The sequence below is a fragment of the Molossus molossus genome, unplaced genomic scaffold (genome assembly GCF_014108415.1).
Source record: "Molossus molossus isolate mMolMol1 unplaced genomic scaffold, mMolMol1.p scaffold_m16_p_13, whole genome shotgun sequence".
NCBI lineage: Eukaryota > Metazoa > Chordata > Mammalia > Chiroptera > Molossidae > Molossus > Molossus molossus.
The window spans coordinates 63470726-63483546 of record NW_023425348.1 but is presented as its reverse complement, the minus strand read 5'-3'; the positions used below and the strand labels follow the sequence as shown (position 1 = coordinate 63483546).

Sequence of the window (12821 nt, the reverse complement as noted above, 5' to 3'; positions counted from 1 at the left end):
TATCTTCTCCTTCTGTTTAATCCTCTTTTCTAGCTGTTCCAAAAGATAAAACTGGAAGAAAATAACCAAGCCCACACCAGTGAAGGAAGGGGACAAGCCTTAAGTGTTTCACTGTGGACAAATACAACCTCAGGATTGAGCCCCAGCCTGAGCATTGATGGATGGGGGGGGGGGGAGGCCACAGGACATGTACGGCAGCAGGAGACAGAGCCCCTAGAAATGCCACTCAGCAACTGACTTCGGCTGCCTAGAGAGATACTTCAGTACTGATTAAAGTTCACTATGTGTTTAGTCTCGTCCTTGGCTTCATAGCTGGAGAATTTTCCCCTGTGAAGGACACTGACATTATAACTATCATCTGGCTCAACAGGAAGGAAATTTGATGGAATGGAAATGATCTACATCTGTGAGACTCCCCGAAGAGAAAGCCCAGTGCAGCGTCTAATCCTGTAACATCTACCAAGCTAAGAATTTCAAGTATTAACATCATGAGATTTTTTTTTTTTTTCATAAAAGTAGGACAAATCCTAGGACTCTAAAAATCTGATATTGACTTCTCCCTTTGCAGTGCCAAAGTGAAAGCAACAGACTGTCTCTAACACCTTCTTTTTATCCCTGTCACTCAAAAAAAAGAAAAAAATCAGGAACATCAAATAAAATGAATTCTTATCTGTGAAATGTTCTGGTAACTTTAAAGTGTTTGGTAACTTTAAAGAAGTGCAACTCAAAACTATCAAGCATCTCCTGGACATAAAGTCCTGGAATATTTCCATTTTATATTTACTTACAGGAGGAGTTTTCTCCCTCTGTAAAGAGAGTTTCTTTCTTTTTAAATGTTCCTTTATTGCCAAAGATGGTGACTGATTCTAAAATGCAAACACATTTTCAAATATTTATTAATTTGATTTTCAAGCGTTCTGAAATGCAATGCCCTTTATTTACATGGTTCCCTCAACAAGGTCTGCGTTCAGACCCAATCCTTAATTAGTTCCTGAAAAAGATGACGCAATTCCCACCGATCTGTTACATAATATCAAGAGATGCTTTCATTCTTTATTTCTGGTTGACTTGAGCTTATAAAATTTCACTCTTTTGTTTTTGTTTTATTTTTTCCTTATTGGTTTTTTAGAGAGAGGAAGGGAGAGGGGAAGAGAGAGAGAAACATCCATGAGAGAGAACACTGATTGGCCGCCTCCTGCATGCCCCCCACTGGGGATCGGGCCCACAACCTGGGCAGCATGTGTCCTGACCAGGAATCAAACCAGCTACCTCTTGGTGCATGGGTCGATGCTCAACCACTGACACACACTGACCGGAAGAAATTTCACTTTTAAGTGTTCCTATCCCCTAGTCTCTTTAAAAAGGAATCCCATTCTTATAAAGCCAAATTAACTATTTGCAACATTACAAATTACTCCACTTACCTATCCAATCTTAACTTTTGGATTTTCATATATTAGTAGTCAAATAACCAGACTGCCTTCCTGTGCTTCGTATTACAAGAGAAAAATAACAAGAAATAAATGGTCAGGGTATGAATTAGAGTCATATTTATTTTAATTGTTGAAATATTACAAATGACCATACCTCCTTAGAGATAAATAGTTTATCACTTTTTTTTATTTTTGTTACAGATGTTCTCCTTTTTCCCCCATTGACACCCTCCCCCCCACCCTCCCCCTGTCCCCAGTTTGTTGTCCATGTCCATTGTTCATGCATACATGCATATAAGTTCTGTGGTTTATCTCTCCCCCACCACCCTCTCTACTGGGGATTGTCAGTCTGTACCCCACTTCCACGTCTCTGGGACCATCCCATTCCTCAGACTGTTATGTTCATTATATTCCACAAATAAGTGAGATCATATGATACTTGTCTTTCTCTGTTTGGCTTGTTTCGCTTAGGATAATACTCTCCAGGTCCCTCCATGTCGTCTCAAAGGATAAGAGATATTTCTTTCTTACAGCTGCATAGTACTCCATTGTGTATATGTACCACTGTTTTTTTATCCATTCGTCTACTGATGGACATTTGGGCTGTTTCCAGATCTTAGCTGTTGTAAGTAGTGCTGCTATGAACATGGGGGTTCATATATTCTTTCTGACTGGTGTTTCAGGCTTCTTAGGGTATATTCCCAGCAGTGGGATCACTGGGTCAAATGGAATTTCAATTTTTAATTTTTTGACGTGACACCATATTGTTTTCCATAGTGGCTGCACCAGTCTGCATTCCCACCAGCAATGTATTAGAGTCCCCTTTTCTCCACACCCTCGCCAACACTTGTTGTTTGATGATTTGTTGATGGCGGCCATTCTGACAGGTGTGAGGTGATACCTCATTATTGTTTTAATTTGCATCTCTCTGATAATTAGTGATGTTGAGCATTTCTTCATATATCCCTTGGCCATTTGTATGTCCTGTTTGGAGAGGTATCTATTTAGTTCCTCTGCCCATTTTTTAATTGGGTTCTTTGTCTTCCTTTTATTGAGCTGTAAGAGCACTCTATATATTTTGAAAATTAACCCCTTATCTGATGTATCATTGATAATTATGCTCTCCCATACAGTGCGTTGCCTTTCCATTTTGATGATTGTATCTTTTGCTGTGCAGAAGCTTTTGAGTTTGATGTAGTCCCATGTGTTCATTTTCTCCTCTATTTCTGTTGCCTTAGGTGATGATGGATCACTGAAAATTCTGCTGCATATGATATCTGAAATTTCATTGCCTACATTTTCTTCTAGGATTTTTATGGATTCATGAGTCACATTTAAGTCTTTTATCAATTTTTAGTTTATTCTTGTGTATGGTGTAAGTTGATGGTCTAATGTCATTTTTTGCATGTAGCTGTCCAGTTTTTCCAACACCATTTATTAAAGAGGCTGTCTTTACTCCACTGTATGCTCTTGCCACCTTTGTCGAATATTAATTGAGCATAATGTTTTGGGTCCATTTCTGGGATTTTTGTTCTATTCCATTGATCTATGTGCCTGTTCTTGTGCCAGTACCAGGCTGTTTTGATTACTGTAGCTTTGTAGTATAACCTGATATCGGTATTGTGATCCTGCCTACTTTGTCCTTCTTTTTCAAGATTGTTGTGGCTATTCAAGGTCTTTTTTAGTTCCATATGAACTTTTGAAGTATTTGTTCTAGTTCTGTGAAGTATGTCATTGGTATTTTGATGGGGATTGCATTGAATCTATAGATTGCTTTGGGTAGTATGAACATTTTAATGATGGTAATTCTTCCAATCCATAAACAAGGTATGTGCTTTCATTTTTTTATATCTTCCTTTATTTCTTTTTTCAAGAATATGGAACGCTTCACAAATTTGCACATCATCCTTGGGCAGGGGCCATGCTAATCTTCTCTGTATCGTTCCAATTTTAGTATATGTGCTGCTGAAGTGAGCACGAGATAAATGGTTTAATAGCGTTGATCAAAAAACTTGTAAAATCCTCATTCATTAATGACTTAAGATATCTAACCTGCTCTTTTTCTTGCACTGAAATTTGGGGAAGTACATTTTGTGATAAGTTTGCCCTAAGAGGAAGAATTAGTTCAAACGCTAGACCTGATATAATTGCTATTGACTACACTGTTTGTTTATCCAGAAATGTGTAACCACGCCCCCTTCACTGGCATTCAGTTTTAAGTTTCTGATAGGTTTCTAGTAGAAAATGGAAACAAACCTCTACTTCATAGAACCTCCACAGGAAGCATCCATTTTAAAAATCTGTCACTACAAAATGTGTCCTTTACCTGTGCCCATGAGCCAAATGAAAATGAAGACCATGAAAATACTTTATCTACAGCAATGCACATTGCCATATGTTTGTGAAAATGGAAATAATGAAAACCAATTATAACAGCTTCGTGTTGACTTTTCATTACATACATATACAGGCACCTGATACGCTACTGACCTCAATGAAGGAATACTATAAAAAGCAAACAAGAATAACAGATCACAGTGGGGGAGGGGGACAGAAAAGATCAACCAAAGATGATATATGCATATAGACATAACCCATGGACACAGACAGTAGTGTGGGGAAGGCCTGGGATGGAGGTGGGTGGATAGAGGGGGGCAAAAAGGGAGGAAATGGGGGACATCTGTAAATGCTGACAATAATTTTAAAAAAGCAAACAAAACAAATAAGTCCTAATTTTATCTACATCTACCTATTCAACTGCATATTTAATCAAAATTCACCATAAATATTTGTAAAATATTTAATCTTTAGCAAACAGTACAATGAGAATACTGCCATCCCACTTAGTGAAAATTAATACAGTTTTCAAAATACTCAAAATTTATGTTAGGGGAGGATTGATAATTATATCCTAGGCAAATATGTGATTCTTCCATTTCATCCTCAGTCAAATTAAGTAAATAACATTGTGTTTACATTCAGACATTAGAAGCAAAGTTTTAAATGAAAAAACAAATGCACATCTCTAAGATTTGGAATAAAAACCATAATTATTATCCCATAAACAGAAAAAGGAAATGCTATAAACATAGAACATCTAAAAAAATTAACTTTCTTCAGTGCCAATCACTGGAATTAATACCACCTGTTATTCCAACACTTTCCTGTAATCAAATAGTGGTGCATGTGTTATAATTTGCCTTTTCTCATACATTTCTGACAATCTAAGAAATTCAATTAAAATATGTAAAGTAAATGATAACAAGAAGTTACATCTGAATAATACTTCAGTTAAAAAAATAAAAGTTAAGCCCTGGCCGGTTTGGCTCAGCGGTTAGAGCACTGGCCTGCGGTCTAGAGAGACCCCAGTTCGGTTCCCGCTAAGGGCACGTACCTCGGTTGCAGTTTGTCCCCGGCCCTGGTTGGTCGTGCGGGTGGCAGCCACTTGATGTGTTCCTTTCACATCGATGTCTCTCTCTCTCTCTCTCTCTCTCTCTCTCTCTCTCTCTCCCCCTCCCACTCTACCTGAACAAAAAAAATGAAAGTTAAGACATAACTTCCCTTATTTCTCATATCAATTCTATAAGAAAAGCAAGACATCATTGCCTTCATTTTGCCTGGGACCATAACCCAAGTCTCTTGACTTCTGGTAGAGAGATTGAATCTTGCCAAGAATAAGCAGAGCGCCCTGCACGAGCGCTTACATCTTACCACCAGCACGAGGGGAAGGACGTTATAAACCATCATGTTACAAAATGAGAAGCTGAAGCACAGAGAGGCGAAAGGCACTGTTTCCATTTCCTACTGCTACTACTACAAATCACCACAGACTTGGGTCTTAAAATAATGCAGAGGGAACACCTTCAGGGTCTACAAGTCAGAAGTCCACAATGTGTCTCCCTTCACGGTGTTGGCAGAGCAGTGTTCTTTCTGGGGGCTGGGGCCGGGGGCCCTAAGGGAGACTCAGTTTCCTTGCCTTTTCCAACTTCTAGAGGCTGTGTCCCTTTTTTTTTTTTGGCTTCATGATCATATTCATGAACCTTCCAAACCAGCCAAGACTTTCTCAGACCATCTGTCTGGTTCTCTCTCTTTCCCTGCCCTTTTCCACATATGAGGACCCTTGTGAGTACATGCCCCGCCCCCCAGATAATCCAGGATAATGTAGCCATCTCAAAGTCTAGTAATTAGCAACCTGAATTCCACTACATCCTTAGTTCTCCTTTGCTTTTTAACTTAATATATTAACAGCTATCAGGGATTCGGATGCGGATACTCCCGGGGACCATTATTCGACCTACAACAGGGAACACAGCTAGGAAGTGGTACCACCAGAACCTAACTGGACAAGGACTGGCTTGACTTCAAAGCCCACTCAGGCTCAAACCACTCTGTTGTATTGCTACCCCAGGGTATGCCCACGACGGAACGCAGGAAGTGCCACCTCTGCCATGTGATCTCTTCCATGATTGTCTCCGTGAACTGCAGAGGTTTAGTAAACTGAGGCAGCATAACAAACATGCGTTTACAACTGGACTACAATCTCCTCCTCCAGCCTCTGAGAATGCTTGAGAAATAGTTGGCTGCACTTTTTGCAGTGTTAAGTGAGGCAATGTAATCTTGAGAGATCCGTGAGGATGTGACTGCGTCCGCCACGTACCGATTACTGACCCAAGGCTACCCCTAAGCGTGTGCTTTTAGTCAGAATGTGCCATTATGTATGCCAGTAGCTGCCCTTCACAGTGGGACCGGGGCATACTCCCCTCCACATACTAGGAGACTCTCAAGGTTTTCAAGTTGAAGGACCACAGACCCTGCAGCTGCCCCCTTCCCATGTGACCCAGACTGGGGTGAGTTCCTGTACCTTGGAAGCAAACCAGTGGCACACTAAGACTGGATGCCAGGGCTGTGTCTGGGAGGCTGAGGCACTGGGAGGCTGCGGGCTGCCCTGTTCCACGTCCTCGCTGAAGCTAAGTGAACTTGCAGCTGGGCAGAACTATTATGTCCTGTGAATCTGACTGATAGCACAGGCTGGCAATGAGACCTGCTGTCTTGTTCAACAAGTGACTGAGCACCTTTCCACAATCCACACGAGAGCCATCCCGGGAATCCAGCATCCGTACTGCTAAACGTGACAAGCCAGCATCTGTGTTGAACTCAAACACCCCCAGAACGGCGCCCTCCTTTCTCTTGGAATAGTTACAACATTCTGTGCAGCTAAATGGTCTGACCAGAGGACCCTGACCAGAGCTACAGCGAGCTTACTAAAAATTAAAATATATCTGTATCCCACCCAATACTTACTTCTCATAATGTCAGAAGCACTCCAAGTAAAAAAGTGCAAAATTATACCAGACAAAAAGATTTTTAAGGGATTTTGCTTCCACTAAACTTAAGGAAGGTGGCACCAGTACATTACTAGAGCCCAAAGGACCGAGAAGACATTCTGATATAACACTAATTATACACACATATGGCTTTCCTGTTACCAGGTTATCACATCTTTCTGATTTTTAAATTTAGTGCAACACAAAGTCAAAATGTGCATTAAATAAACAAAGACAATAAACTTAGGAGCCTTAATAGTTGCCAGAACTACCAAGTAGTACTTATAGAATAAATAAACTGAGAAACAAGCATGTGAAACTATGGTGTTCCAGTATCAAGGAGCAATTTGACAATTTCGAGGCAAGCTCAAGATGCCCACAGTAGAATTATACCAGTGTATTAATTCCAGTGCTATTTGTCATTGTAAAAACTAGTCAACAGGAAAAAGGATAAATAAATTATGAACTACTCATGCAGTGAATTACTATACAGCAGTTAAAACAAACTAGAGCTACTGTGTGAACATGGATAAATCTCACGAACATTGTGTTGAGTGACAAAAGCAAATGGCAGCTGAGTATGCACAATATGATATCACTTGGATAAAGTCAAAACCGCGTCAGACAATATGACGTATTGTTTATAGCTATACGGGTAGACAGGAATACTGTAAAAACATGCACGGGAATGACAAGTATCACATTTGAGAGAGAAGAGGAGGAATGAGATCGAAAGAAGAGAGAGAAGTACACAGACAGCTGACGCTGGCTCTACCTTTTCTTACAGACGGTATATATGGTAAGACAGCAACATGTTAAAATTTGGTAGGATTCAATAATGGGCACAAGATTGTCCGTTGCATTATACTTTAAATGCTTCTAGATATTTGTAATAGTTTGTGAAAATATTGTTAAAAGAATATCTTTATGGTGTCACAAAAAGATTATACTGGAATGGACCCTAGGAATATCCAAGGTCAGAGGGCCAAGGTCACACAGCCAGAGGCCTCAGAGCAGGGAGGTGGAAACTCTGGGACCGACATCAGTTTCTTTAATTCGCACATCTGTCCTCTGCCCACCCTGCCATCCAGTAAATGATGCCTCCCTTTCATTTCTGGTTCTTCCTGTGAATTTTTCAAAAAATTTTAATTACGGGGAAAAAAAAAATCCCAGCTCCAAAGCTCCTCCTGCTTTGGATGACAGCCTGCGTAGCCTTACAGGCTGCAAATCTCGAGACTGTAAATAAGTAAAGGTGAGAAAGAAAGAAAAAAGAAAGCTGCAGGGCCATCTGAAAGTCTCTCCGTGTCCAAGCCGAAACTGCCGACACATAAACCTTCTCTGGGAGCCAAAGACATTTGCAGAGTCGTGGATAAAGGGCTGGGGCACAGTTATTCTTAATGGGGGTGGCAGCCATCTGCCTCACCCTCAAATGTCAGCCTGAGTTGCTACCAGATTCGGGAAAAGTGGCATGTCCCCACCCCAGACTCCGTGACGAACGGGGACATGCTGTCCACCTTGTTCCCCAAAATGATACCAACCCTGGAAAAAGAAATGAAGCCAAAAATATTGATTTACCCTTAGATTCCTTCTGTGACTTGACCTTTGTTCCTCCGCTAAGGGATGACACAACACTTTCCTTAAATTCCAGAACCTGAATCACTTTCAGAAGGATGGGGACAGGGCCTAACACCTCCTGAGCCCTCCTGCCAGGTGCTCTCCTAGTCCAGTCCCACAGTCAGCCTTCGGGCAGGTAGGAGGGCCCCTACGACACAGAGAGCAAACGGGGGTTCCAAGGTCAGCGAGCACAGCCAAGTGTATGCACTAAGTGCAAGAAATCTACCAAAAATCCATGCTTTTCCTACCACACAATGCTTCCAAAAGTCCAAAATCATTGGCACTTCATGTCCTCTCTCAGATCCTCAGCTTTTCATCTGAAAACTAGGTGGAGTGGACTCACCTGTTATAAATATATGAGTCTGAATTTGGCAGCTCAGGAGCCGACAGAGTTACAAGTCGCATAGACGATTTGAAGAGCAGGAGTCAGAAAAGAGCCCATGACAGGTAACAGTCAGCACTCTTGATCAGAGATATTGCATGAAATTTAATAATAAATAGGCAGGAATTTGAAAAGAATGTATTCATTGCTTAACAGACTAGTCAATCCCCTTTTTGAGATACGTCAGGTCATGGTTGGAATTTATCATCCTAAGTGTTAGTTTGACTTCATGCCTCCTAGGCACTCAAACCTCCCAAACCAAACCTCATCTCCTTAGCAGGTATCTCACCACCACTTCCCACGCTTCTCTAACCAGCTCCTCTGACCTTCCTGACTTCCAGGTTTCAGATATGTTTACTCCTTTCCGCTCATGTTCCCAATCCTTCTTTTCATGAACGCAGGTTACTTCTCTTCCTCACAGAGCACACCCAGGTGCACCTCTTCTGCAGCGTCTCCCCGTGACGCACCACAGGAGGATCCGTGATTTCAACTACTTCAGATTCCCTTGTCTCTCTGACGCGAGGGGAAGGGGAAGGGGGATTGTTAAATTCAATTTATACTATATGCCAGAGATAAAGCCTTAATAAATATAATCACATGAAATCACACTTAATCCTGTCAAGCTAGGTGTTTATTATTCCTGGTTTACAGATGACGAAACAATGACTTATCTAAGGTCATACATCTGGGAATTGAGAACTGACAACCAAATCAACCTGGATCTAAACGTCAGACCAAAGGGTTTCTGCACTCAAAGACCAGATGTGGTGTGTACAAATGTGGATCTTTGTTTATATTTTCCCCTTCTCCTTAGTGTCTAATGCAATTGTTTATCCCATTCTCCTGTTTCTGACATACCAGGTCTCCCCAGTGCCAACAAGGTTTGCATTGCTGGACGCCTAAGTGATATAAAAATGAAACTTACTCTTCTCCAATAAATAAAATTAATGTTGACCAAGGATATTGGACATAAAACTAAACACATTATCCTCTCCTTGAAACCAATCATACTACATTAGCACACAAAACACTGCCCAGCTCTGGTTGCCACAGCTCAATAAAGACTTAACAAGACTTGGAGAGGGTCCAGGGATAAGCAATTAAAGCATCCTAGGAGATGAAAAAGGCTGTCTTAAGAGAACAAACTAAAATCAATCAAGACCCTTAAGTTTACCAAGATAAAGACTGAGAGCTGGTGGATTCTGAGTCTGTAAAACATGTCAGGATATACACGTGTCCACTGTCACTGACAATGGCTGGGTTTTTTTTGGCCATCCAGCATCCATTTCCCCTTCCCACTGGTATCTGGGGTTCCTCATGGGAGATTCAAGTCCTTCACCACCAGTATGTGTATTGTGGTGAGAGGGTAATTCCAGAAACTTCCTTCCTGCTACAGGATCTAAGAGAACCTAAGAGAATGGGGCCTTCCTTTCAACAAGCCCCAACGAGGAGTCATGTGACCCAAGCTCAGCCAAGCAGACTCTTCTCCTTCAACCTTGAATTTTGAGAGATAGATAAGAGGGCAGAAGAATTAAGAGGTGGTTAAGTGTATCAATTCTGCCTTTCCTACTATAATCTATCCTTTCCTTTCTGAATCCTGGCCATTAGGAACCTTCATGAGTCCAGTCTCTTTTTACAAGAGTTTTACTACCTACCCAGCAAGTCTAGAAGCTCCCGATAACCTTACAGTAAGTCCCTTCTGTTTAAGTTAGAAACAGTTTCAAATACTTCTAAGAAACAGATACACTCATCAAAGTCCAGATATGGTGCTACAAGGCAACCCCTTCTTCACAAACAGGTTCAAAACCAGAGGGGAAGAAATCGGTGCCAGGCACTGCAGTGAGAACATTCTACTTACTACTGCTTTTAAGTCTCACAACAAGCCTGTGTGGTGGGAAGTTGGATCTCCATTCACAGACTAAAACTAAGGTTCGGGAAGTTTGAGTAGCTTGCTTGGGATAAGTGGTAAGAAATGAAAGAGCCTGAAATCAAACACAAGTATGCCCTTAGTCAAATGACAAAGAACTGCACATTGAAATAAGTGATATCTGGACTGTTTGTTTATATTCTTAAGGAGTGGGCATCAAGAGAAAACATTCTTGTGCTACACCTCTAGGTGATCCTGTCAAGATACAAGCCCTCAAGTTGGATGTATGTATGGATGAATGAAAGGATGAACTAAAAGATGATAGACCACTGCTCTAACTCAAGAGAAAACAATTCTTCTTTTTTTTAATCCTCACCTGAGGATATTTTTCCACTTATTTTCAGAAAGAGTGGGAGGGAGAGAGTAAGAGAGAGAAACATCAATGCGAGAGAGACACATCAATTGGCTGCCTCCCACAGGACCCCGACTGGGGCCAGGGATGGAACTGCAACCGAGGTACATGCCCTTGACCGGACTCAAACCCATGCTTCTTTGGTCTGTGGGCCAACACTCTACCACTGAGCCAAACTGGCCAGGGCTATAGAAGACAATTCTCATGTGATTAGTTGTTAAAGTACAAGTAACAATTGGTGCTAATACCAAATAAAACCAAATGCTCCATCTGAGGTTTCCCTTCGGAAATGTAACACATTTACTTCATCCTGCATATAGATTTTTCAACATTATACTTAGAAGAGTGAAGAAATTCACAAGTCCCTACATTACTAAAGGGCTTCACATTTTCCATCTCAATAATTAAAACCTAAGGCAAAAATCTATATCACTTAGTACATGATTTCACTTTAATCAAAATCCACTCATCAATATAACTGGTGACCTCCATTTTAGTAAAATATATACTAAATTAAATCATTTTGTAGAAAAACTAGCAGTCATTGGGGACTGCCATGTGCTTTTTCTCAGTGACAGTGACTTCCTCTTGAAAAAGTAAGGGTCTCTTCTCAACTGACTCACTTGAAACAGCGCGTATTAGCACGCCATGAAAAATAAGACAAGGGAAGAGCCTGTAGGAATGAGGAGGGACATGTGGGATATTGATTAGGACCAACCTCTTCAATTTACAAACGAGAAAAATAAAGGCCACTGAAGCCAAGTAACTTATCTAAGCCACTCAGCTGTTCCTGGCCTGCTGGGGGCCACTCTCCAGCATCCTAGTTCAGGATGGTGCTACTGCTCAGGGCCCACACACCCTGGAAGACATAATGCAGGCCACCATGTAAGGAAACCGAAAAGGATTCTTTCCACTCCTGATTCTAGAAAAGGAGTCTTAGTAATCGAGATACAGATGTTCTTCTTCTTTTGTCTCAAACTAATGAAGTTATTTCTTTTTACCATCTCTCACACTCATTTTTTGTTGTTCAGAGACATCACTGAATTCCTAATCCTGTTCAAGTTGGCCCCACAAACCTGATTCCAATGACATCATTCAAATGAAAGAACAGCTATTGGGTCAGTGCTGTTCCCACTAGTGACATCCATTGTCCTTTGACAGGTGACATGGGGAATCCGAGTACTGCCATCCAACTGGGAAACGTCCTTGAAATACGAATGAAAACCTCAACCTGCCTTTTCGCAGGCCGTGACTCAGCTGATGGAATACAGATCGATGCCTCTGCTTCCTTAATTAATGACCATCTCACCAGGGGAAAGAGTGGATATTATTTCAATCTTCGTTAACCTTTCGGCAAACACTGGAGCTCTCTTGGGCATTCACAGGGATGTAGCAAACCCTTACCCCGAGAATAATATACTCATTCTCAAGCTTTATTTGTTCAGTGGACCCTATGAACAGATGTTCTAAAACACATAAAAATGATTTTTTTAAGAAAGAAATTTATACTTCTATCTTGCTGACATCACTAGAGCAATATAAGTTTTTATGCACCTACTATGCGCATTATATTGGGCTGGCCCTTGATTGAGACAATTTGCAATTTAATGAAAGAGGCTGACCATATTCATAAAAAGTGTAAGATTTCACTGTACTTAGGTGACCAGATAAAATTCGCCAATAGCATACCTTTCTCCCTGAATCTTGAACAGGTGTCTCCATTTGAAAATTGAGCTTTCAGTCAAACTTAACTCTGCTTGGTGGTGCTGGGACTAGGACTCCGGAAACA

The 12821-nt window shown here is 41.1% G+C and overlaps 1 protein-coding gene and 1 non-coding gene across 4 annotated transcripts in view; both read right to left on the bottom strand.

Moving 5' to 3' along the window:
• Nucleotides 1-12821, bottom strand: part of NELL1 (neural EGFL like 1) — a 765989-nt gene that overhangs the window by 313412 nt on the left and 439756 nt on the right. The gene's annotated exons all lie outside the window — the stretch shown is intronic.
• LOC118629233 lies at nt 3305-3411 on the bottom strand. Its single transcript, XR_004959453.1, has one exon. It is a non-coding gene; the product is annotated as a U6 spliceosomal RNA (small nuclear RNA).